Source organism: Ochotona princeps, chromosome X, assembly GCF_030435755.1.
Source record: "Ochotona princeps isolate mOchPri1 chromosome X, mOchPri1.hap1, whole genome shotgun sequence".
In the NCBI taxonomy this organism is placed as follows: domain Eukaryota; kingdom Metazoa; phylum Chordata; class Mammalia; order Lagomorpha; family Ochotonidae; genus Ochotona; species Ochotona princeps.
This window is the reverse complement of record NC_080865.1, coordinates 83251154-83277270: the sequence shown is the minus strand read 5'-3', so window position 1 is coordinate 83277270 and position 26117 is coordinate 83251154. Positions and strand designations below refer to the sequence as shown.

General features: G+C 36.8%; 1 long non-coding RNA gene across 2 annotated transcripts in view; it reads left to right on the top strand.

The window, feature by feature from the left end:
• LOC131478554 (uncharacterized) overlaps window positions 1-26117 on the top strand; it is a 306124-nt gene that overhangs the window by 167480 nt on the left and 112527 nt on the right. For both annotated transcript variants that reach the window (XR_009244546.1, XR_009244547.1), the window contains exon 2: window positions 8048-8137. This is a non-coding gene — a long non-coding RNA (uncharacterized LOC131478554). The remainder of the gene's footprint in view (window positions 1-8047; window positions 8138-26117) is intronic.

The window sequence follows — 26117 nt, the reverse complement described above, 5'->3', positions numbered from 1 at the left end:
ATATATATGTGTTTCCAGCATCTTAGTACACTGACAAACTTCCTAAATGCCTTTTGGGTGAATGTGTAGATATTAGTGTAGAGTTGAGGAACACAGGTCTTACTTCTAGATGTTTTTAGCCTAATAATATCCATCATATAGGTATTTTTTTAAACTGTAGGAGCATTGGTCATCATTTTCCAGCAGAAAACTCTTCATGATTCAGAATCTGGAAGTGCAGTTGGAAAAAAGGTGGATTTAGCTCTAGCATGAGAAAAAGAAAGGAAAAGTTGGGGAGTATGGCTATGGAAAGGTGACAGGGGATGTTGGTGTCAGGTTTTCAACTAGTTCTGGGAAAGTGAAAAGAAATATTTGATAGGTTTTGGCTTCTGAGTCAGCCAGAAAGACCTGTTTGACTGTATTTGACCCACCAGCTTTTACAGTAAAATTATCCTGGCTGAAGATGAAGTTGACTAACATATACAAACAAGGGATACTACTGCCAAATACAGTGTCAGTCCTGTTTATGGTTATGCTGTGAAAGATAATTTTTAACTTTGCATAAACACAATGTTACTTTTTATTAAGGCTTATTATTCTGGGATAATAATTATTAAAAATGGATATTCCTGTAGAAATGAAATGGATACTTCAGTTTGTATTAGTTAACTCCAGGTTAGGAAAGGAAGTGGACAATCTAGTGATTGAGAACTCTCATCATTCTCTGATTGTGCCTTAAGTAGAAATGTATGGGCAGCTGCTGAGGATCACATCAGAGGTGGTTTGGAGGAGATTTAGCTGTATGTTAAAAGCTACAACTGAGCAAATCTAAAATTCAAATGGTTTGTTAGCTTTTCTCCTGGCTTTACTAAAGCACATTATTGTTTGGTTTGAGTTTTCAGAGATTCTCAGATGAATGAGAGATTCCTTATAAGTACTTCAGAAAGTCCAGCATTCAATCTCTTGGGCTCTAGAAATTTCAGAAATATTTGAACTTCTTTTATGCCTCCTCCTGGGTCACTTCCTTTCTCTGGCATCTTGTTCGATGTGTATCTATTTAGTATGGATATCTTTGTGGTTTTCTGTCTGGATATATCCATGAGTCACAAATCAGCCCACATGTTTAGAATGTGAAAAAAAAGTGGACCTTGAATGCTAATGGACAAAAAGCAAAGGGAAATGAAATATTTTTCTCACATAGTTTCAAGCTAATGGCAAAGCAGATTAAATATGAAAAACAAAATAAGGCAAATAAAAAATATAATATATGGCTCTTATGCTATCCTGGACCTTCAAAAAGTTTGTGCAACATGTAATTAAAAGAAATTAAATTAATTTTGGTATAAAATGTGAAATCCATACATTTTTATGATATATATTTTCTAGAAACATTTTGAAGACCTTTATAGTATTCTTACATGCTGTTGTTTTCCATCCCTCAACACACACACACACGCAATGTCTACTTTCTAGATATAATCAGTAGCAGAGCAGATAGTGCGAATCAGGTCAGTCAGGGGAGAGGGGGACAGAAAATGCTATGTAATGAAAAAGTGAAGAGAAAACAAGAATTAAAAAGATGAAGTTATCAAACACAGCAAAAAAATACTATTTGAATACTATTTGACATAGTGTAGTGGAGATTCAAATAATTGAAATATGGAGTAAGATTTCATAGGTTGAGAAATTAATGTAAACCTAAGACAAAAAGCACAAATAAAATCTATGGACCTAGAGGCAAGTGGAAAAAAAAAATATAGAAACTTAAGCCTTTGATAAGATGGGGCTGAAGCCAAGCACAGTTTGAGTTTTGTTTCGTTCTTCCTTCTTGAATCTCCTTGTCCTCCATTTCATCTTTAGGGGCTCTCTTTCCTCAACAGTTGCTAGTTAATTTGGTAAACAGATTGACAATAATGGATTTAAAGATATGGTGAAAAAATACAGGCTTTGATGTCAGAAATACCTGGGGCTCAGATCCCAATCCTACTTTTTAGAAGTCCATTTTTTAGTTGTGTGGCCTTAGACAGCTCTGTTAGAATACCTTCTTGATGTGTTATCAAGGTAAGTTTAATCATATCTATTATACTGCATTGCCGTGAGGATTACCTGTAAAGGACCTAAAAGAGTACCTTGGATATAGCACTTGCTTAATAAATGAAACAGCTTTTTAAAAACATAGGAAATTTCCACTCTCAAGATTTTGTTTGTAATTCCTTGTGAATCTTCAGGGCATTACTCCAAAGAAATATCAAATATATTTCAAGGACCAGTGATGAGCCTTCTATGTCTTGTCTTTGCTTGCATTTGTTAAGCTTGTACATTGTACTGGATCTCTTGCTAAGGGATATCATAAGTAATTTCATGTAACTTCACTTCTGCCTTAAGGTATATGAAGAAGAAACCAACGTAGATAAAAGCTACTAGTAACTGGTTCAAGATCACAGAGTTAGAAAGTTGAATAGCCAAGCTGCTAATGTCTTACTCTAATATGGTAATGTAGGAACCTATCTATGCTATTTATGAAGAAAGGCTGTCCTGCAATCAGTGACCACTCATTAAGAGTTTCACTTTGGTGAATGACTGCTGTACTGTTGCTCAAATAATCCAGTCAACAAATTAAACTGTTAATGGTTAAAGCCTATGATTAAAAAAAAAAAGTCCTGCAGTTTGTCAAATACCTACTGTGTACCCATCATTTTTGACATGCACAATTTTAATTAATAAAACAATTGTGTAGTATGTGGTTACTGTACTTCTCATTTTATAAGTGAAAACAGGCTTTTGCGCAGGATCATATAGTTGCTGCACATTCAAAGCCTGCATGCCTTCTAGACTGTGTCAAGGATTGTACATCTTTTACTTCTATGGCTGTACAAGGGAAAACAGTTCAGCTCACTCATCCCCTGAGTGCTACTGGCTCAGCTGGGAAGTTCAAATTCAACTTTCAAAGCCAGTTTTCATCAGTGCCAACTTGTGCTAATCAGTAGGAGTATTCACTTGAAAGTAGTACTTGGGAAGTAAAACTTTAATGTTTTCAAAAGGAAGAGAATTTTGTGAAGGTTTCTTTTTCTATTTTTACTTCTTTTGGAGGATGAGTTGTACTGCCAGCAAATTTCTTTGAGTATCAGCTATTATCCTATTCCATTTGCAATGACAATAATATGTCTAGTGTAATCGTTCACAGGGAGAGATTGAAGTTCTACATCATTCTGTGATTTTGGAAATTTGAAATAATTGAAATTACTGAAATAAAATTGTTATTGAAGTTTTCATTGAAATTGTTCAAATAAAATTTCAATAACTCATAAATTGCATCAGGTTTACCTCTTAGTCTCATAAATTCAGTAATATACAAATTGGCAAACTACATGGTACCTACAATGGCAAGCCACTACAGTTCAAACATATCAAGGACATACTGTGTTCTTACTCAGGATTTATTGTTTAGTGATAAGATTTCCTAATTCTACTCCTTTTTCACTTATTTATTCATTAATTTATTTATCAGGAATTTTTTGAGTGTGTTCATTGTGCTGTTGCATTTATAGATAAAATTAATGGCAATTAATATTTTTGAACATTTATTACATGTATATCTCTTTTTAAAATACATTACATATATTAACTCACATAATCAACCCAAAACCTGTAGAGATAAGTGTTGCTATTATCTCACTTTGTAGATTAAAAAAAAAAAAAACGGAGACACTGAGTCAGGTAATCTAATAAGGTTATGGTGAGACAGACAAGATTTGAATTTAGGAAGTCATTCCAGGGCCTTCAGTCTTAGCCACTGTTTCATTTCTTTTTTAAAGATTTATTTATTTTTATTACAAAATCAGATACACATAGAGGAGGAGAGACAGAGAGGATCCCAAGTGAGCGCAACGGCCGGTGCTGCGCCAATCTGAAGCCAGGAACCAGGAACTTCTTCCGGGTCTCCCACGTGGGTACAGGGTCCCAAGGCTTTGGGCCGTCCTGGACTGCTTTCCCAGGGCACAAGCAGGGAGCTGGATGGGAAGTGGAGCTGCCGGGATTAGAACCTGCACCCATATGGGATCCTGGCACGTTCAAGGCGAGGACTTTAGCTGCTAGGCTATGCCGCCGGGCCCTTAGCCACTGTTTTAAACTGCTTTTGCTAATGAGTGAGAATAGTCCTTGGCTTTAAGGAATTCAGAGCCTAGCAAAAAAAACAGAGTGAGTCTTTAAATCAAGTACTTACAATATATTTTGAACTATGATATAGGATTTACAGAATGTCATGAAGGATTACAAGGCTACCTAGTCTAGAAATTCCTAACTTTTAAGCCTAGAATTGGAGGATAAATGTGGACCACTAAGGCAAAAGGAGAAATAAGGCATGCGTGTGGGCGGAGGATTGATTGGCAGTTTGCTAGGTAGAAAGGTTATTGCTTGGTAACTGCTTTGTAAAGGTGAGACCATTGGTTTAAATGGGACTTTTGAGTATTTTTGGAGAAAAAGTGCTGGACAAGGCTGGATAATTTGGTTTAGATCATGCAGGGTTGTTGAGATCATTTCAAGAAGTGTGTGCTTTATCCGATGTGAAACCTGCATCTGCACAAGAGATTTTAAAAAGAGAATGACAATGTTTAGTGTTTTCCTTGTATTTCTACTTTGAAATAATGGCTTTAATCATAGTGTGGAAATGGAATGAAAGAGTATGGAAGGTGACTAAAAAGCTGTTTTGGTATATCACTGTTTTAATGCACCTTGTGCCCTCAATAGTTTCTATTCACTTCTTAGACATTTACTGTGATAACAATTGCCCAAACTTCCTGATTTCTGTTGCCCTAAACATCTGTACCTCTCTCGAAAGTTTATGGAACCAGGATGATAGGTATCTTTCTGCCTTAATATCTAATTCTGCTAATTATTTCTGAAAGGAGGAACAACCAGCCAGTTTGTTTGTAGTTTTTTCTGTTTGTACATTTTTAACTGAGAGACAAATGCTAATTGAATAAAAATATTTGTGTTTTGTTTGGTATGCTACAGTAAGGGATATTTTTCCTTAGATATGAATCTCATTATACAGAGAAATTCCTAAGGCACAACTGAGCGTTGAAAAAACTCAGTAAGGTGATTGTGAAGAAAGTTTATGGAAAAGTTAAACTAAGATGTATACTTTCAAGCAAATTTATTCGAAACACATGTATGTACTTTCATAATCATTTTTCATAAACTGGTGGGGACGGCTTATTTGAGACAGAGCCCTACTTGAGCCCTATTTTCGTTTTACCCATTCTTTCTAGGTAAGATGTTATGTGCTGAATACTTGCTCACAGGTGAAAAATGCTGAATAATCCAAAGGTATTGCCGCAAAGGCAAAATAAAGAATTCAAATAACCAAAGTCAAATGTTGTTCCTTGAATAAATATGTAATACAATTCAACAGCATTCTCTTTGATATGCTCCCAAAAGATATTTGGGACTTACAGAATCGAGCTGAGAATAGGTGAAAGCTGGAGAGTTAAGTTGATTTGACTGAATAGAAATCTACAATGTTCCTAACCACTCTTCAGGGCACTTCAGGCGTCCTTACCAAGTGGTTGGAGGCTGTATGCTGAAAGTAGGTTTTGTCATGAGTGGTGCAATGTAAAAGCCTTCTTTTTTTTTTAAAAAAAAATCTGAATTCAAATTATTCCAGAACTTATCATTATTTGTGCCACTCATATGTGTGCATGATTTACATGACAAACTTGTTATGTTAGTGTTAAAAGTGAAATTTAGAAAAAAAGGAAAAGAGAATATGACATACTCCCTCTGACCTTAAAATTCAGAAAGTAAACAGAAAAACAGAAAGATACTTTAATGTTTCTTATTTATCCGCAGCGCCTTGACCATGACTTGGGTCTGCTACCTGTTATTGCTGGGCTGCATGGGGACAAGGTCTTCTTTAAGTACCAGTGGACTCACCCAAGCTGCTTTTTTTTTTCTAAATTAATCTTTGTGGCTCTGCCCTTGGCAACTTATCAGTACCACACCAGCTGTCATAAGATTCATGACAAAGAAGCAGGTTGTTCTTCAGGAGAAATAATCAGTTTAACTGTGGGTCAGCTTGTTCGCTACACAATCGTTTTTTTTTTCCCCTCTTGTTTACGTACCACAAATTTCAAAGCTTAACACTACTTGTATTCTGAAGCATGCGTGGGAAGTAGCAGGATGTGATTGAAAGAGCAGATGAGGAGTCCTGCCTCTGCTATGTGTGACATTTGGAGGCCCCTCACCTTGTGGAACCCCAGTTTCCTTATATGTAAAATGAACACAAGGGTTATTACCCTACAGGATTATTGAAACATGGAGATACTTGTCAAAGCAGTTTGCAAATGCCAAGCTACTGTAGCAGCTTGGATCCCTTCAGGACTTAAGTTTTGCCATCTGGAAAAATGAATCTATAGACAAAGATGTCTTTTAAATATAATATGCATAGAACTCGACTCTGATCATTGAAAAAATTTTCTTTTAAAAAATATTTGGGTTAATTCATACTCAAAATAGAACCCTCGAAGTGGATATTTGTACTGATGGTCTGTTGGAGTGGAAATATGTCACAAGGAATGAGGAAGAAGGGGGCAGGTAAGGAGAAAGATCAACTTCCAAAAAGAAGACTGTAAAAATATGAATGAGTGACTTACAGATGTCTGCATAACAGGATAGACGTAGTAAAAATGAGAGTAGAAAAACAAAAAACAAACCAAAAACTATAATCTCCTCCCTCCCCAGAGTGTGCTCTTAAATTCAAGTAGCTCTGTCTCAAGAATGGAGGAAGAACTTTTTTTTAAAAAGATTTATTTATTTTGTATTACAAAGTAGATGTATAGAGAGGAGGAGAGACAGAGAGGAAGATCTTCTGTCCGATGACTCGCTCCCCAAGTGAGCACAACGGCCGGTGCTGCGCCAATCCGAAGCCGGGAACCTGGAACCTCTTCCAGGTCTCCCACACGGGTGCAGGATCCCAAAGCTTTGGGCTGTCCTCGACTGCTTTCCCAGGCCACAAGCAGGGAGCTGGATGGGAAGTGGAGCTGCCAGGATTAGAACCGGCGCCCATATGGGATCCCGGGGTGTTCAAGGAGAGGACTTTCAGCTGCTAGGCCATGCCGCTGGGCCCGAGGAAGAACATTTTGCAAATGCCAGGCAAATGATATTTACTAACCCCTGCTATTGTAACTGAGTTCACATAAACTGGAAGGTTAGTAGGCAACGGAGATGGATTCTTGCAAGCTATGCTATTTGGGGACACTATTTTCAACCAGATCCTGAGTAGAAAATACTGCGGCTGTATGATGGGTGGCAATTGAGTGGCATGGGGATTAGCTCTTTTAGGCTACCGTGGCAAGTGAAGGACTCAGACCTGCTGTATAAACACAGACAGTGAAGGGGATGGCTTCTGACCTTACAGTTTCCTCACGGATCTGTGGATGGTGGAGGAAGTTCTGCTGGATTAAGGTTTAAAAAACTTAAGGAAATGGAGAGAAAAATAATTTACGGTAATAGTGATGTAAAATGCATTCTTGTAACTCATACCAGTTGTGAACTTGATATGTGTTTGTGTTTGGTGCTGAAAGTATAGTGCTGAATAAGAATCCTTCCCTTAGGAACTTTATATTCTAGTTGATAAAATATAAAACCAAAATGCATTAAATAAATTGCCGACTCTCTTAGATGTTGATAAATGATGTGGACAAAAATAAAGCAGAGAGAAAGAGAGCATCTAAGAGGTAGATTGAGAGGTTTACATTTTTCCATAGAGTGGGGAGGTTTGGCCTGAGACTGCTGATTTTAAGGCCTGACGATGTGAGAGCAACTGTTCAGATATATTAGGGAAGAAAGTTCTGGGCAAGTATGAATGGGCTTGTTGCGTTCAGGAAATAAATAGTAAGATCGATGTGGTTATAAAAGAGCAAGTAACGGGATAGAGATGGAAAAATAGATTGGAGGTTACATTAAGTAGCCTCCATAGGCTATTTTGAGGATTTTGGTTTTTAGTATTTGTCATATTAGAGAGGTTATAGCTTTCTACATGAAGGCATAATATATAACTTTGTTTTAGGATGATCACACTGTTGTCTGATGCCTTGACTGAAGAAATCCAGAAGAGGAAGTAGTGAGGCCAGCTTGAAGACCGTTTCCAGTATCAGAGGTGAGAGACGATGGCTGGGAATCTCAGGGAGTAGTGATAGAAGTGGTGAGTGATTGGATTTTAAAATTAATTTTGAAGATAAGACACACCTGGATTTGATGACAAATTTTGTGCAAAGATGTTAAGAAGAGAAAGGAGTCAGGATGATTCCGAGCTTGAATTTGGGACAAGAAAGATTGAGAAACTATAACGTAGGTCGGAAAGTATTGTGAAGAAAGTGTTTTAGGGGATTGTCAGAGACTTAATTTGGGACATGGTGGATTTTAATTCCTATGGAGATGCCAGGTATAAGCCTTTTGTGTTGGTCTTTTTAGGTGAGAATCCCAGGATAGAAACATACATTTATGAATTGTTAACATTTTAAAAAGGAAAAAATTATGGGAAATGAAAGCAAGTGGATGATGGTTCCAAAAAAATGGTTAAACTCAAACATATTTTTTTCATGATTTATGTTTTCCATGAAATTTTTGAAGAGCCCACACACATATACACACATATATATATAATAAAATCATATATATACACACAAACTCATATATATACATTTATACACATTTTAAGGGTTAGAAAAATAAAACACACATTAGTTAAAAAAGGTTAGTTTCTCTTAAGTGAAAATGCTATGCATCTTTTTTTTTTAAAGATTTATTTTATTTTTATTACAAAGTCAGATATACTGAGAGGAGGAGGGATAGAGAGGAAGTGGAGCTGCCGGGACAAGAACCAGCGGCCATATGGGATCAAGGCGAGGACCTTAGCCACCAGGCCACGCCGCCAAGCCCCGAAAATGCTATGCATCTTAAGAAAATGTTAACTGTTACATAAAATCCAAAGTAATTTCTGATAGATATTTTACCCAAGGGAACAAACCTATGGTTCCACTATCCTTCATAACTGAATTCTTATATCACATTAATCTTCATCATAGGGCATCAGGCTGGTTGAAGGGCAGTTAATATGGAGGATCATGAGTGGGTACATTTCAAAAGCTAGGTTTCACATTAGACCATATATGTGATATACATCTTTTACTAATGAAAACTGTTAAGCTACAATGAACTGCAGGGAAAGCTGGTAATTTTAATCAAATTGTGTGCCAAGGAAGAAATAGCTAGGTTTACTAAACATCTAACTAGTGTCTGCCACAAGGAGAAAGCAGCAAAGGAGACTGAAAATGAATGGCTAGAAAAATAGAAGAATTAAGTAAAAATATATTTCTGTCTTGGAAAGGGAGTGATGGGGTAACTAAGGTCATTCGTAAGAATGAACTGGTGTAGTTAGTGAAGCATAGGTGCATGGGGACATTTTCAAGAGCAGAAGAATACAGCAAAAGTGGAATACATTCAAAGGAAAAGGAAAGAGATTGGGGCCATACACATGCTGCTTATTTCATTCAGCAGCAATGCCTGTCTGAATCCTGTGGTTTTTTTACATGCTAGTTCTATAGAAAGAAAATTTGTTCTTGAGCTCTGGAATGAAAATTGTAAGCGACTTTCTTGGGATCAGCTAGATGAGGTTGTACCCCACCAGGTATTCAGAATTTAAGTTAAAACTAATGCCAGAATGATGTAACAATTCAAATTTTCTACGTTGTATTTTCCTTCTTTGTACTGATAAAGATATTTTTGATAAATTAAAAGAAAACATAAGTTGACTGTAAATGACATGAAAGGTCCATCAATTTTATTCTTTGTGAGCATGTTTTGAACGTAAATTTATCATCAGTCCAACTCTATGAAGCTGAAGTCAATTGAGAAATGAAAAAGCCAATTCCAAATGATAACAGCATATAACTCATTGTACCATAGATTACAAAATAGAAACCCTGAGAAGGGAAATGATGTGTCATCATTAAGCGATGGTAATAGCATCTGAACTTAGGAATCCTTACTTTTGGGGCTTACATATCTCAACCAGTAATATTCATTACCGTCTTGCATCATACATATAGAGCAGATGATTTTCAATCTAAGCCTTGAGTGGACATTGAAAATGCTAAATTCCTTACGTGTTAGTTCTAACTCTGTATTTTCCCCCATATATCCAATGCAATTTTAAAAAGAGGGTAAATTTGAATGGATTTTAATGCATTTTCAATGAGGTTGGAAACATTTCTAATTTAATGTTTATTAGAAACCCTTATGATGCCTCTCCCACTTTCACTGATATATGCTACATGCTGCTTCACACAAAGATGTATGTAGAACATGAGTAGAAACTTATGAAGACAGAAGCTTGAATCTCTTAAATAATTTAGATACTTTTTAATCAGAGAAATCAGCACAAGGATTGAATTTAGATTTTCTCCAGTTGCCTGAAATCCATATAGATACCCTCAGAATCTCCTTCAACTTCGACATGGAAAGTATTATCTATTAGAAGGCAAGCCATTCCTGCAGTGATCAGGTTGTAGAGGAGCTGTAAACATCAGAACAGGACAGGAAGAGCAGTATAGATGCAAGAATGGTTTTCATGAAGTCCAACTTAAGCAAGATGGGCAAATCATCTTAGAGAGGGTGAGCAGTCAGGCAAGCCATAAAGTTTTTAGCAGCTGCAATGAAGATGCTGGATGTGAAGCTTAAGTATGAAAACTACAAATTGCTTGCTTTTGTTGCCTCACATGTGAGTAGTCCCAGAGACTTCTTTATAGAAATGTGCAAAATTCCAAAAGAAAGAATTTAGCATCATTCCTAAATCCAAATAAAAAGCAGGGTTTAATTAAGAAACGTATCAAGGTAGCTGATTTCCGAAAGAATAGTAGTTTATGTTATGTGTGTGAATTTTAAAAATGTGTTAATCTTATTGCCATCATATTTTACTTAGGGATTATGAAACCTATTTAGCAGTTTGTTTTTTATATGTAGATCATATATTTATCTTCTACATGTTGCATTTATGTACTCATGAGTTAAATATACCACTCCATCAGCAGTTATCTCTACTGCTAGCAGCAATTATTCTAATTTTAATCACACACTTAAAAGGCTGAAAATACTTTCTAGAGAAAAAAAGGTGAATATTTGACCGCTGCTCCTTTGGCCATGGATGTGCTACATTAATCATTAGGTTCTTCCTGGTTGATCCTGGAAACAAAAACCTAAGAATTGCCCCAGTAGCCACTACAGAACAATTAGCATTTCTTTATAAAAGGTAATCTGTGCAGGTCCAAATCTGGAAGACTAGAAGATGTGACTTCTGAGCAACAACAAAAACTTAATAAATAATGAAAAATTTTCCAAAGTTTAGAATCAAAGGAAAAAATGTGTATTCTGGAAGAGTTACAATTTCAGACATTTGGATGTGATGGAGAAGTCAACAAGAGTCTTCTGATTAGTAGTGCAATTTCTCTTAAAATCATACAGTAGATAATGGGTCAATGCTTTTGGTTGGTTTGGATCTAGTTTGAGTGTGTACCTCAAAGTTTCATGGGCAGGAGGCTTATTCCATATCCATGTGTGGTAATGAAGAGGTTGTCAAATCTGTAAGAAGTGAGACCTAGTGGAAAGTAGATGAGCAATTGAGAATCACATCTTTGAAGGGATTAATACAAGTCTTATTGAACTTGGGTTATTTGCAATGAGAAAAGTTGTTGTAAAGGAGCAAGCCCAACCCTTGAATCTGTCTGACTTCTTGTCTTGCAATGTGATTACTACTATCTTATATGCATTCCTTCCATAACACCATGTGTTAATTTGTGAGTTATCCAGAAGTTTCTCCCAGAGCCCAGCAGATGCTGTGCCCTAGGTAAACTTCTCTCTATAAAGTACTCTTTTCAGGTATTTTGTTATAGCAACCAAAAAGAAACTGATTCAGCATTTATTTCAAAATGAGTTTATACGTGTATTGTGAGAACAAAATAAAAATGTCACCCCAGCAATGTGTTACTCAAAGTGTTCCAAAAATTATTTGAACACCAACCAACATTTCTTGTTTCTTTTTACCTCACTTAAAATAATTATTGGCCAAGTATGGTTACTAGCATGGAAATTTTTAAAATAACTGAAGAAGATAAGATTCCTGAAATACTCATTTTGCTAATTTTGCTAATTTTTAACCCAAAGCTTTTTGTGTTTTCTTACAAATATAATTATTTGGAGGAGGGCAGAATAGGGTGCAGTTGGCTTGGAAATTCAATTCAGGGACATAATGAAAAACCCAGCATGCAGTATGATTTCATGCCATATGATTTTTCCTTAATATTTCTGATTGGCATCATTTGCAGTTTATACACTTTATTTAGTAGCTGTTAGCTTTCTAGGAAACCAGTTCCATCTTTCCCGGGTACCTTACTGGAGTACCTTGGAAAACAAAGGGGTTTTTAGTTCTTTCATTTCCTCTTTTTTGTGGTATTTACAAATAGTGTTTCACCATAACAGACTCCATTTAGTTTGTTTCACATAAAATATAACTTGTGTTCCTTCAGAGCAAACCCACAGCAAAATTGGTCAGTTGTGATTTGAACTATTGGATCCGTTCTCTTTCCATCTTTCATATTGATGACTCCCTCCATCTCATAATGTGGTTTTTCTCCCACTCGATGTATTGTGCATTCCCACATTGTTCTCTAGCTGTCTAGATTCTTTGTGGTTCTTTATGCAAAACTGTATTGTTTTCGTTTATTTGCTGTCTTCATTAAAATACACCTGTAAAATGGCACATTCTTTACAATATTGCTAGAATATTCAAGTTGACTATACATTATTGATTTATTATGTGCAATTATGACCAACTTCATGTGATTCTGCTTCGATAACTTAGCAGAATAGTGAAAAATATATCTTGCGTGAGATTGGTAGGAGTAAGATTTCAAGGCAGGGGTCTTTGAAGTATCTGTCTTATCATCCAGATTAAGAGGTTAACTATATTGTATCTTTTGAGCAAACTTTGTAGCACTTGATTATGTAACTTAAATATGCTTGGAACCAGTGTATGAGTAGTGCAAAGATTCCACAGGGAATTATTAAAAAGATTACATGATAGGAAGAAGAGAACCCTGGTCTCAGGTAGATTTTGGTACCAGTCCAAGCTATGCCACTCCCTTGCCATCACACTCAGAAGCTCAGTTTCTTCAACCGCATCCCTCCAAATATTTGTTAAAATATGCAACTGATATACTACAATTACTGAGAGCAGGAGAAGCAGTAAGCACAGGCATTTGTTGTTTGAAACAGCCATCCCACTCTCTTCAAAGCTTTTTATAAAGCTCCAGACACCATTCATTCGCATCTTCTTCCCAGAGTCTATGGATGGTTTGCTTGAATTAAATAATTTCTTGCCTGATTTCTTTTTTTGAAAATATTATCAACAGGTACATGAATTGATGTAAGAATTGTGTTCACTGCAATAACAGCTTGTCATACATATTTAAAACTTATGACCCAAAGTTGATGTTTTCTATGTCTGTGTTGCTATTCCTGGTGTGTTCTTAAGGCCGGTAGCATACTGAACTTCAGATAAGCAATGAAATCAAATGCACCCCACTTTGTTCAGGTCTCTCTGCATCATGCCCATTCCTGACATTTGTGTAATTTCCATGTTAATTCATCAACATTCAAGGTCATTTTTTTTGAAACCACATGGTATTTGGCTAGGATTTCATCAGTGTATGAGACTAATGTTCAGTACTCATCCCTTTTTTCTTGAAAATAATATATATGAGGTTTTTTTAAAGTTCATAAAAATATTACGAGAAAACTATCCACAGCTTTCATTTTTTTGCACTAAAATGAATTAATCATTTATTTTCCCAATTTTCTAAACTTTTTGAAATACTCTTGTATACAAAGTCAATTATTTCTGTAGAACACAGTGAAATTTGAAAGGAGAAATGGAAAGAGATAAAAGAAAAGCAGACAAATTGATGTTTAAATGGAAACCAAGGAAGCAATATTTCATGGTAGCTAAGCAAACAGACTTTAGGGACCAGCTATGCTTGAATTTTAATGAATCCTAGCTTCGGTGCAACTAGCTCTGTGGTCTTGGACAAATTACTTAATTTCTCAGCTATCTCATCCAGAAAAGGAATAACTAAAATTACCTTCCTCGTACTGTTTTTCTATGTATGAGGATTGAGACAATAAATGCAAAGCACTTAGCACAGTGCATGTCATGTAAGCAAAGTTGACATTTTAAGTGCTTATTCAATCATTAATACATCCAATAAATATTTATTGAGTGCCTACTATATGCCAGACCTTGTTTAAGGCATTATGATACATTAGTGAAAGCAAAAGCAAATCAAACAAATCACATCAAAACAAAACAAAAGTACTGAAGTCCCTGACCTTATGGTACTTAGAACTTAGGACAGAAGATATGAAGAAGTAAAATGGAGAAATATAAAACCAGGAAAGGGAATTCTAAGGATGGAATTGGATGTAATAGTATGGCAACACTATTTTTATATAAATTAAGCAAGACATCTTTAAATGACATTTGAATAGATATATTTGGAAGGAAGCAGACATCTGTAGGAAGTACTTTCCAAACAGAGTTGATATATGACAAGTTCCTGAGAGGATATTTGATGTGGATCAAAGAACAAAACAGAAGCCAGGGTTGCAGGAAATGAAGAATAATGAGAGAGAGGTGCAGACAGGTAACTGAGAAAGATGCTAGATGGGACCTTCGTGGTCATTGTGATGAATTTTGTAAGTTTTAAAGTTGCAGCACAGTATGATCTACCTTACATTTTAATGGACTCATTGGCATTTTTTAAAGGAACAGTTCGTGGACGCAATTGCAATAACCTTTGTAGGAGGTGGTAGTGTGGCATTTTACCACAGTGGTCATAGTCGGGGAGTTTGGAAGATATCAAATTCTGTAGAGTAGGGCATATGGTCAGAGAAAAAAAGAGGGGAGTGTTGCATGTATTCTAACCTCACTTGGTAAACATCTGTTCAGTGGGATTGTGTCGAAACACAGCAGGTACCGATTTGCTTTAAATTATCACTTGTACCTGCTTCATGTAACTCAATCGTGAAGGTGTTGGAAGTGCTCTGAATCAAAATTCTGCTACTTAGGTTCCTTCAGCAGGGTAGCACTCCACATTCCAGTATTATTTCTAATTGTTTTCACTGTTCTTTGTTGCCCAGGCTTTATTATGCCATCTCCACCTCCTTTTTTTCTTACCAAGTTTATATTTCCTATCTTTTTTCTAAACCCACTGATTGGAAAGTAATTGATCAATGGGAATAAGAGTCAAACTGAGTAGCAAGTGGGTCTCAAAGGAAACTTGACATTGGGCAAATCACTTTCACTCTATGGTTAAAAGTTCTTCACTGCAGATGCAGGGGGTTGAATTTATGAGCCTTAAATCCCTTCCTGCTCTTAGTTTCTATGATTCATGTCATGATTCATTTGTATTCAGAACCTCATTATCATTTTAGATATGTAACTTTGACATTTTAATATTATCTGCAAATAATATGAAGTTGCAGGAAAAAGTTTATTCTAGGTCTCAGCTTTGCCATGGTACCTTAAAACAATGATTCTTTGTGAGTGGCAACTCTTCAATCACCTTCAAATACTCAGTTGTCATATGCCAATTTTGTTGCATTTTATCACAAAGTAGATATCTTATATTACACATGAGTGAGTGGTGGCAAGCTGTAGTAAGCAATATCACAATGCATTGTGTTTATATCAAGATTTTTTCTTAGTTAAGATACAAAATGTCCTCACTTACATTATTTGCATTTTCTCTGATCCCTGGCTTCCCTTTCTTTCAGATGACAGGCGCATTTACTATAGTTGAAGGTTTAATTACTTTCATTCTAGAAATACTAACCCTGTACAGTTTTTATATGTTTTCAAAGTGGAAATCCAAATTATATATTAATAGAGGTGGTATTACTTTCAACGTAACTATTGCCCCAAAGCTGTATCAGAAACTGAGAGGGGGATAACAAAGTTTTAGAACTTGTTTTGCCTTGTTGATTGCTAATCAGACATAAAAATTATAGATTAAACTTATAGTTTAAAATGTCTATAGCCAAATGGGGCTCTGCTTTGTTTCATGGAATGAGTTTATGTTCTGCATGGAAGAAACTATATTTTTGCTAAAAGTAACTGGCTTTGTAGATAACAAAGTCAATGTGTAATTGAAATCATAGTCAATGGGGGCAGAATAAAAGTAAGTATGAGCCATGCTAATATTATATCACTTTTCCGTTCAGGCCATGTTAGCTCGCAGGCAGCAAAGAAGCCTGGTTAGGTTCTCATGTTTGAAGCCCTGCTGGCTGCCTTGCTATCGGGTCTCAAAGCAGAGAAACAAAGAAGGTGTCCCATCTAGGGAAAAGGGACATACCAGGAAGAGGGAGGACAGCTCTGCTTGACACCTTCTGAAACTGTCACAATAGACAGCACATTGCAGTTTAGCTGAAAGTATAGTCTGAAGTCATGAGCTGGTGTATTCCAAAGTCCCATGATGAAGGACAAGATTTATGATGACCCAGTTCTAGTTACCATTTGGAGTGCCTGGCCTGCCCTTGTCACATGTAATCCTGTTATTATTCTATTTTCACCTGGCTCTTGCTTGCGGTCACTTATTCTAATATAGGGGCCTTTCCAGATAGTATTGCAATAAACTTAGTGATGTTTCATGAGCTTGTTTGAAGTCAATTCATTGACTCGAGGTTTTAGAAGCCCCACATGCCCTAGTGGACTCCACAAGGCTCTGTATAACTTAACCACCATTTACCTTTCCATTCTCATCTCTCACTACTTATCATGCCCTTCCTTAACTGTGCTGAATGATCTTCAGATCCTCAATAAACAGCATGATCCAGTGTGTCTGTAACTATATGTTTCATCTGTCTAGGCATTTTTTTAGATTATTTTTATTGGAAAGTCAGGTATACAGAGAGGAGTTTAGAGAGGAATATAGTTTCTTGATTCACTTTCCAAGTGGCTGCAATGGCCTGAGCTGCGCTGATCTGAAGCCAGGAGCCAGGAACCTCCTCTAGGTCTCCGACACAGGTGCAGGGTCCCAAGGCTTTGGGACGTCCTTGACTGCTTTCCCAGGCCAGAAGCAGGGAGCTGGATGGGAAGCGGGGCTGCTGGGATTATAACCAACACGCATATGGGATGCCGACATGTGCAAGGCGAGGACTTTAGTCACTAGGCTACTGCGCCAGACCCTCACTTGGGGATTCTTTAAGGGTTTTCATACTGTTGATTGGATTTTTTTGCATTAAAATTTACATAAGTAGTAGTTTAGTGTATTAAAATTATAAAACTCAGTTATGTTTATTTTTAAAAATTTTCTCCAATTTTACAAGCCAAAGTGACAGTTTTTAAATATATTGCTGTACTGGTTATTGTACACAATACTTAAATAACTGATTAGGTGATTAAAAATTAAAAAGCCTCTATACGCTATTCATATGTCAATTTTTTCTTTTATGTTATATCTATAGTTGATCGAATAACTTAACCTTTATATTGGGGATGTTCACATCAAAGACTTAAAATGTGTGGAATTAAATACTTAAACATCATCTGCATTAAAGTTAGATGTGATACCATGCCAGATAGATGATTCTTCCATCCAAGTATTAACCAGGCCCGACCCTGCTTAGCTTTCAAGATCAGATGAGATCGGGCGCGTTCAGGGTGGTATGGCTGTAGACCAAATATGGACTTCTTTTTAAAATTTTATTTGACTCCAAGTGCTGTTTAAATTCTGTTCAGTCATCATTCACATAGCATCATTGACTTGGCTGTCCATATTGTTTTCCTCTTATTTGACAGAGTAAGAAGGGGTCTGAAGCCATTTGGCAATTAGAATGATTTATGCTACTCCTGTTTGTAGAAACTGTCTCCCCTCAGTACCCCATCTTTTGTACTCCATGGTGCCAAGTGTCAATTAAAAGGATGGATCAAATTAATCAAGCAGCCTATAAATGTCCTAAAGAACCAGATCACTGATGTCTGATTAATTCATTACTCAACTGTTGAACAGATATCCTGGTTTGGCTAAGTCTTTCTGCTTTCTGAAGCCAAATCTTCCTGGTGTTTTAACTTCAATGAAAAAAAAAAAGCCTTTAAAACCAATGACATTTTTGGCTGAGTGTGTATCTTACGCAGATCCTTCTATCAAATCACTGGTGACTTACTCCTAAAGTGGTCTCAATAAGCAGAGATGCCGTGAGCTGTTTCATGTAACAGGTGATGCCGAGAGGAGGAAACAATCAGATATGGTTTCATGTCTGTTGCCTAGATTATTTCTTTTCTTTATAAGTTCTAGTTACTGAATGCATTGTTTGCTCATCTGAACTCTTTTCTCTTAACCTTTAGGGCAGCTTGGGTCATGTACCAGCCCACTTAGGCTAGGGTCCTAGTTTGTGTATGAAAGGCCTGATAGCAGAGTGGAAAGAGCACTGTGTTGAAAGGGAACTGGAATGTGATTCTGTGGTCATAGCTTTGTGTTGGCTTGAGCCAACAATCTCTCATTTATTTCTTTGTAATAAAAATGTTGAAATAAAAATGCTTGTCTTTGTACAGTTGTAAAGATCAAAACCAAAGGTGAAAAAATATTTATTAAATGGTTTTATTTTTCCCCCAGGAAAGGATAGCCATAGGTCAGTGAGTAAATACAGCCACCCTGAATGAAGGGTTCATAAGACCTTTTATTCTTACACTATTCTGAAACCCAACTATACTTGATTCTACAGTCGATTGATTTACAGCAGCCCAGCTATTAGTTAAAAGTAGACTCAGAAAATACAAGACCAGGAGTTTATGCTAAACCTAGATTGTGTTATATGCAACTATTCTAAAAAGGACTTAAAAAAAAAAGGTGAGGTTGGTTAATTTCCTGTGCCAGATCTCCTGTTCTATGTGTCTGATTCCCCACTAGGCACTTATCATGGTGTATCCTAGAAAACAAAATCATAAGAAGTCTACATTATTTTTGATGAAAGAAAATAATTTACCCTGGATAATGTTTTACTTCTCCCCAAATGAACAATCGAGGTGGAAAAACATTTTTGCTCAGTGAATGTTTGTGTGGTTATGGCTGCCCTCACATTCCTTTTATTACATTCAGTGCATTTTAACTAAAAAGTTTGTATCTTTTGTTTTCGTTTGTAAACTTTCAAAGCTCAATCTGCTAGATGTAGTGCCCTGCAAACGGCAATTCTCTGTTGACCAGAACCTACAAAATATGCCACTTCTTAAGACCACAAAGACAGCTTTCTTCATGTTTGAGTCACTCTAGAGTAGTTTGCTAAACCAAGCACTTCTGTAGTAAAATATTCTCCACTCGTCCACATCATGCCCCTGCCATCTTAAAGGCACTAGATACTTCTTGCTCTCATCTTTGTAGTGAGCAAGATGCCTCCCCTCGCAGGGTTTTCTTTCTCTCCTCTTCCTAGGATATTCAACTCTACCTGCTCTGTAGTGTTTAAGCTCATGCTGATGAGAAACCCGAGAGAATTTTTGCTTTGTCAGTGACCATGCTGTATCAGAGGCAGGATTCTGGAGCGCAGGAAGCTGTTTTCATTCTTATAGTACAGACTACTAGGACTCTTTAAGTAGATTTTCAGCATTAGCATAATTTTACATTACAGGAAAAGTATGAAGCTAGTAAAGAATGTGCCTGTTTTTTTTTCTATTGTTAACATTTTATACTAGTATAATACTTCTGTCACTTTCAAAGAGCAAATACTGATATGTTAGCATTAGCTAAAGTATTTTCTTCAGAGTATCTTGATTTTACCTAATTACTCCAGTGCATGTTTCCAGTCAGGACACCACATTATATTTAATCATCCTGTCTCCTCTTGGTTGTGACATTCTCTCAGATTTTCATTACTTTTGATAACTGGCAATTCTAAAGACTGCTGGACAGGAATTTTAAAAAATTAACCTTAATTGGAATTCTTCCAATGGTTTTCTTACAATCATATTGTGCTTATATGTTTTGGGGATTAAACCAAAGTGAAAAATTGGCATTCTCATCACATCATGTGAATGGTATGTATTATCAACAGAACTTACAACTGTTGATGTTGACCTTGATTACCTAGGTGAAATAGTAGTTTTGAAGTTTCTCCATTGTAAAGTTACTCTCCTTTCCCAGCTTCTTTCAGATTCACTGCTTAAAGGCACTCTAAGTTAATTGCACAAGGAAAAATATGTATGTGTGAATGTGCACATATATTTCAATGAATAGACTCATAACTATGTATTCCCATGTGTAATCATCTGTATCTTAATCTACAATTGAATTCATATTAATGTCTCAGAATATATGTGACGCACTCTCAGAGTGGCCAGTCTTCCTCCCATGGGATGAAACTAGCTAGAGTATAATGTGCATGTACAGTCCTTTTAGCTTTTAGTTTTACAAGGAGCCTATTTATGTCAGACATTACTCAGGTCAGCATTTTTCTCCCCGAGGTCTCCAGTGAAGTTACTTCACATTTGTAACATATTTATATTCTCTTATCATAGTGTGGATTTTTTTTCTTGAAACACCTGATCTTGGATTATTTTTAAAAATTTACATGTACTGCAGTTCTGATAAGACCATCCTATTATTGTGCATTCCGCAATGGTATTAAACAGAATAGTTTTGCCACCCTAAAATTTCCTAGGGGGTCAATTATTTTACCTTCCTTTGTGCTTAAACCGCTGATAACTTCTGGTCAGTTTATTATCCAGTATGTCATGAAATGGAGTTACACACAATGTGGCCTTTTTAGACTTGGGTCTTTCACTTGGCAATATGCATTTACGAATCATCCAAATTTTCAGGCAGATTAAAAGTATATTACTTCTTATTACAAAATAGAATTCTATTGTATGGAACAGTAAACACTACCACAGTTCACTTATCTACTCTCCTAATGAAGTACATCTTGGTTCCTTTCAGTCTTTGGAAATGATGAAGGTTTGCTGTATATATAAGCTTTCAGATCTGTTATATAAATACCTGCAAGTGTGATTACTGGATTAGATGGTAAGGCCATGTTTTTCCTTATAGAAAATCATCAAGCTATTTTGTAAAATAACTGTTCAATGTTGCATTCTCAGCAGTAATGGATGAGCATTTCTGCTGCTCTAAATCTTAATCAGCAGTTGGCATTTCCTTTAAAAAAATTTAGCCATTCATAAGTTGTGGAGTGGTATCTGTTTTAATTTATAATTCTCTAATGACATTTGATATTGAACATCTTGTTTAAGGATTTAATTTATTTTGAAAGACTTGCAGAGAAGACATGCACAACATACACACATATGAGGGAAGGGGAGGAGGAGGAAACGAGGGAGGGAGAGACAGACAGACAGAGAGAAAGATCTTCTGTATGCTGGTTCACTTCCCAGATGGCCACCATGGCCAGGGTTGGGTAAGACTAAAGTCAAGAACGAGGAACTCCATCTGTATCTCCCTCATGGGTCAGTTGCATCATTTCTTGCTGCTTTTCCAGTCACATCAGCAAGGACTTGGATGAGAAGGGAAACAACAGGGGCTCAAGCTTGAGTTCATAGGGAATGGCAGTGTACAGCTGACATTAGCTGTTATGCCACAAAGTTGCTATGAGCATATTTTTTATTATTAATTGCATTGCATTATGTGATACAGTTTCATAGGCTCTAGGAGTCCCCCCACCCCTCTCCTAACGCTCCCCCCATGGTGGATTCCTCCACCTTGTTGCAGTATTTTTTTTTTAAGATTTATTTTTTTATTACAAAGTCCGATATACAGAGAGGAGGAGAGACAGAGAGGAAGATCTTCTGTCTGATGATTCACTCCCCAAGTGAGCCGCAACGGGCCAGTGCACGCCGATCCAAAGCAGGGAACCTGAAACCTCTTCATGGTCTCTCACGCGGGTGCAGGGTCCCAATGCATTGGGCCGTCCTCGACTGCTTTCCCAGGCCACAGGCAGGGAGCTGGATGGGAAGTGGAGCAGCCGGGATTAGAACCGGCGCCCATATGGGATCCCGGGGCATTCAAGGTGAGGACTTTAGCCGCTAGGCCACGCCACCGGGCCCATACCTTGTTGCAGTATTACAGTTCAAATTCAGTCAAGATTCTTTCCTTGCAAGCATATACCAAGCATAGAGTCCAGCATCTTATTGTCCAGATAAATTCAACAGTTTCTTGGGGAGACCATCTTTGGTCTGAAGGTAGAGCTGGCAGAGTATCATCCTGATCAATTGGAAGCCCCAGCACAACATCAACAACAATTTGCAACATTATGGAATTAATTGACATGGTATTGAATAACCAACATGTTAAAAAATGCAAGTTCTTAGTCACATCCTGTGACTACTTCATTGACATTTCTATTTTAGTTTATATACAACTGGCTTCTCTGCACCTTAAAATGGCTATAGGGTACTATTCAGCTGTCTCGTGGCTATTTTCATTTTAGTATTTAGCAGTTTATAGAGTTGAAGCATAATTTTGCTGAACCTGACAGATTTTAGGACAGTCTAAACTGGCTTATAACTCTAACAAGGCATATGTCAACAGTTGGGATTCAGAACAGTTTTAGGAGGAGTGTGCAGAGAAATCTTCAGTACCTTAGTGAGGAGTAATTAATCTTTGTGTCCTACCTAGTAAGGTACATGTGAGTCCACACTGACCATTTCCTGTCTGGTTTTAAACTTTCCTTGTTGTTCTCTGTATATCTATTCTAATTTTTTTTGTCGGGGTGGGGGGCGGAGCGACTCTGAGGATCATTGCAAGAGAGGGCGGGGGTCCAAAGTTGGAACTAAGTAAGGACCAGAGAAAACTCCTCTCTCTAGTCCCGAAGGAAGTTTACTGATTTGTTTCTGCGGACCGCTCAGGGATCCTGGCTGTTGTTCCAATAACCTTGGATCCTCTGAGGAAGGATTTGGGCTTCTTGCATCCCATGTAGTAGATCCAAATGGGGGTGGATGACCTCAGAGTTCTCGGCCTGCAAAGGCACTCCAATTCCCATGGCCTCCTTGGCAGTTGGGATGTAGTCCTTGGTGCTCGTACTGATAGTCCTTGGTGAGGATCCAGGAGTCTCCAGGGTTGGGATACAAGCCTACTCCTGTGCACCTGCTCCACTCTTGGGTCCCCCCCCCCCAGCTGCTATGAGCATCTTTTTTTTCTGTATAAACATATATTTTTATTGCATTTCATTTTATAACAGTGTTTCTTAGGCTCTGATGTTCCCCTGTCCCCTCCCCGTGCCCCCCCATGGTCGATTGCTCCACCTTATTGCAGTATTACAGTTCAAATCTAGTCTTATTTCTTTCAATGCAAGCATGTGCCATGCATAGAGTCCAGTGTCTTATTGTCCAGCTCAGTGAGCATCTTTTCAGATGCTTATTTGTCATCTGTACATTTCTTTGGAAAAGTATCTGTTCAGATTTCTTCTTACCCATTTATAATTGTGCTGGGTTTTGTATGTTTAAACTATCCAAGAGAGTGAGAGACACAGACAGACAGACACACATAGACCTAGACATAGACAGATGGACATGCCACCTCTACTGTTTCATTTCCCAAATGCCCTAAATGGCCATGGATAGGTTAGGCTAAAGCCAGGAATTGAGAGTTGAATCTGTGATTTTAAAATGGATGACAGAGATCTGACTGTTAGAGCCATCCCTATAACCTCCCAGGCTCTGCGTTAGCAGGAGCCAGGGCCAGTATCGAACCCAGGTACTGCTGTGCGGGACATGACCATGGTACTTAGAGTTGAACCTACAGGACTAAATGCCCATTCCTTGTTTTCTTTTTGTTGAAGTTCAGAAAACTACATTTTTAAATATGAATGTGTTATCAAATATTAATTTTTCCTAGCCTGTTCTTTGTTTTTTATTCTCTTACCAGCATGTTTCACAAAATAAAAGGATTAAAATCATAAAGAAATTAAGCTTATCAATTTTTTGCTTTATGAATCTTGATTTTAATGTTCTATTTGAAAACTCATCACCACAACCAAAGATGTTTAGATCCTATCACACTTTATTCTAGTAATTTCATACTTTTCTATTTTTACATTTAAGTGACAAACATTTTTAGTTAATTAATTTTGTAAGATCTAAGGTTTCTGTTTGGGTTCCTTTATTTTGCATTTTGATATCCTATTATTGTGGTATAGAAAGTACTGTCTTTTCCCCATTGGTTGCTTTTAAATCTTTATAAAAAATTGGGCCCAGCACAGTAGCCTAGTGGCTAAAGTCCTTGCCTTGAGCACGCCGGGATCCTTTATGGACACCGGTTCTAATCCCAGCTGCCCCGTTTCCCATCCAGTTTCCTGCTTGTAGCCTGGGAAAGCAGTCAAGGATAGCCCGAAGCCTTGGGACCCTGCACCCACGTGGAGACCTGGAGAAAGTTCCTGGCTCCTGGCTTTGGGTCAGCTCAGCACCGGCCGTTGCACTCACCTGGGGAATGAATCATCTGATAGAAGATCTTCCTCTCTGTTTCTGCTCTTCTCTGTATATCTGACTTTGCAATAAAAATAAATCTTTAAAAAAAATCAATGGGCTCTCTGTGTGTGGGTTTATTTATGTATTTTTTGTTATAAGCTATGCTGTGTCTGTTCTACCTCTGTTGTATTACCTTAATTATATTGATCCATATTAAATTTCAAAATCCAATAATGTAGATCTCCTAATGTTATGATTAATTATTTCATGGGTTATTCCAGACATTTAACTTTCCATATAACTTTACAATAAATTCACTAATAAATTTATGGTGTAAGTTGCTTGGGATAGTGACTTTTACCTGTTTTTCTATAATATATGTATTTAGTTGTATAAATTTCATTCTGAATATGATTTTGCCTACTTACTATAAATTTTGATTAATGCATTTCCAGTTTCATTTGGTTCAAAATGCCTACTTAATTTGTGTGTACTTCTTTCAATCATGGTTTTTCTAAAAGTGTGTTCTTTCATCTCCAAGTACATGTGATTTTTCAACTATCTTTTGGTTATTCCACTGTTGATTAATTTCATTGTGATTTGAAAGCATTTATAATAATTTTTAACCTTTTAAATTTGATGTATGTTTAATGGTTCAGGATGTTGTTTATCTTCATGAATGTTCTGTGTGAGATGAGAAAAATGTGTAACCTGCTCTCATTGGGCGGAATATTCTCAAAATATCAATTATGTCAGCTTGATTGCTTATGCTATTTGAATTGGCTATATTATTGCTGATTTTCTGCCTGGTAGATCTGTCAGTTAATGAAAGAAGGAATTCTAAATCTTCTGTTTTAGTATCTGTTTGTTTAAATGTCCTTTGTGTGAGTATTGGCTTCATACGTTTTGGTATCCTGTTGTTTCCCATGAAGTAAGGAATGTCATGTCTTCATGGAGAAGTGACTGTTTCAATTGTGAGTTTATAATATTCCATAGTGTTTTGTCTTATTATTTATGTAAGTATTCCACGTATTTAGTAGTATGGTATTTGAGGGGAGTCTTTAATAATTTCATGAAAAAATACATACTGCTAATATTTCAAAATTTGGGCACCAAAATGAAATTATTTGTTAATTTCTCCTTTCCATAAGCATTTTAAAAACAGTCTTGAATCATTCTCTGTCTCTATTTAGCTTGTCTTTCTTCATAGTTACACTGGGTTTCTTATAAGCAGCTTACAATTGGAATTTGCTTTTTTAACCATTATGAAAATATTACATTGTAACTATTATTGCATTAAATTAAGAGTCTGTGGAGGTTCTCGGTTTTCCTCTCACTCCCTGGCCCTCTCTAATACGCATACGTTAACTGCAGCGCAGGGCTGTAGGTAATTAATTCCCTCGGCATCAGTTTTTGTGAAATTGTCAACTTCTTCACATTTGAGAGCTTGCTTTGCTGGATGTAGATGGCTACAATGCTGTGATGCAATTATAGTAGGTTCTTCCCCATGACCAGTTAACAGATTTGACTCCTCTTTATAGCTTCTATGCTTTCTGATGAGAAGTCTATATTTTAATTCCTACTCTACATTTTAATTGTTCCTCTGCAACCATTTCCTCCC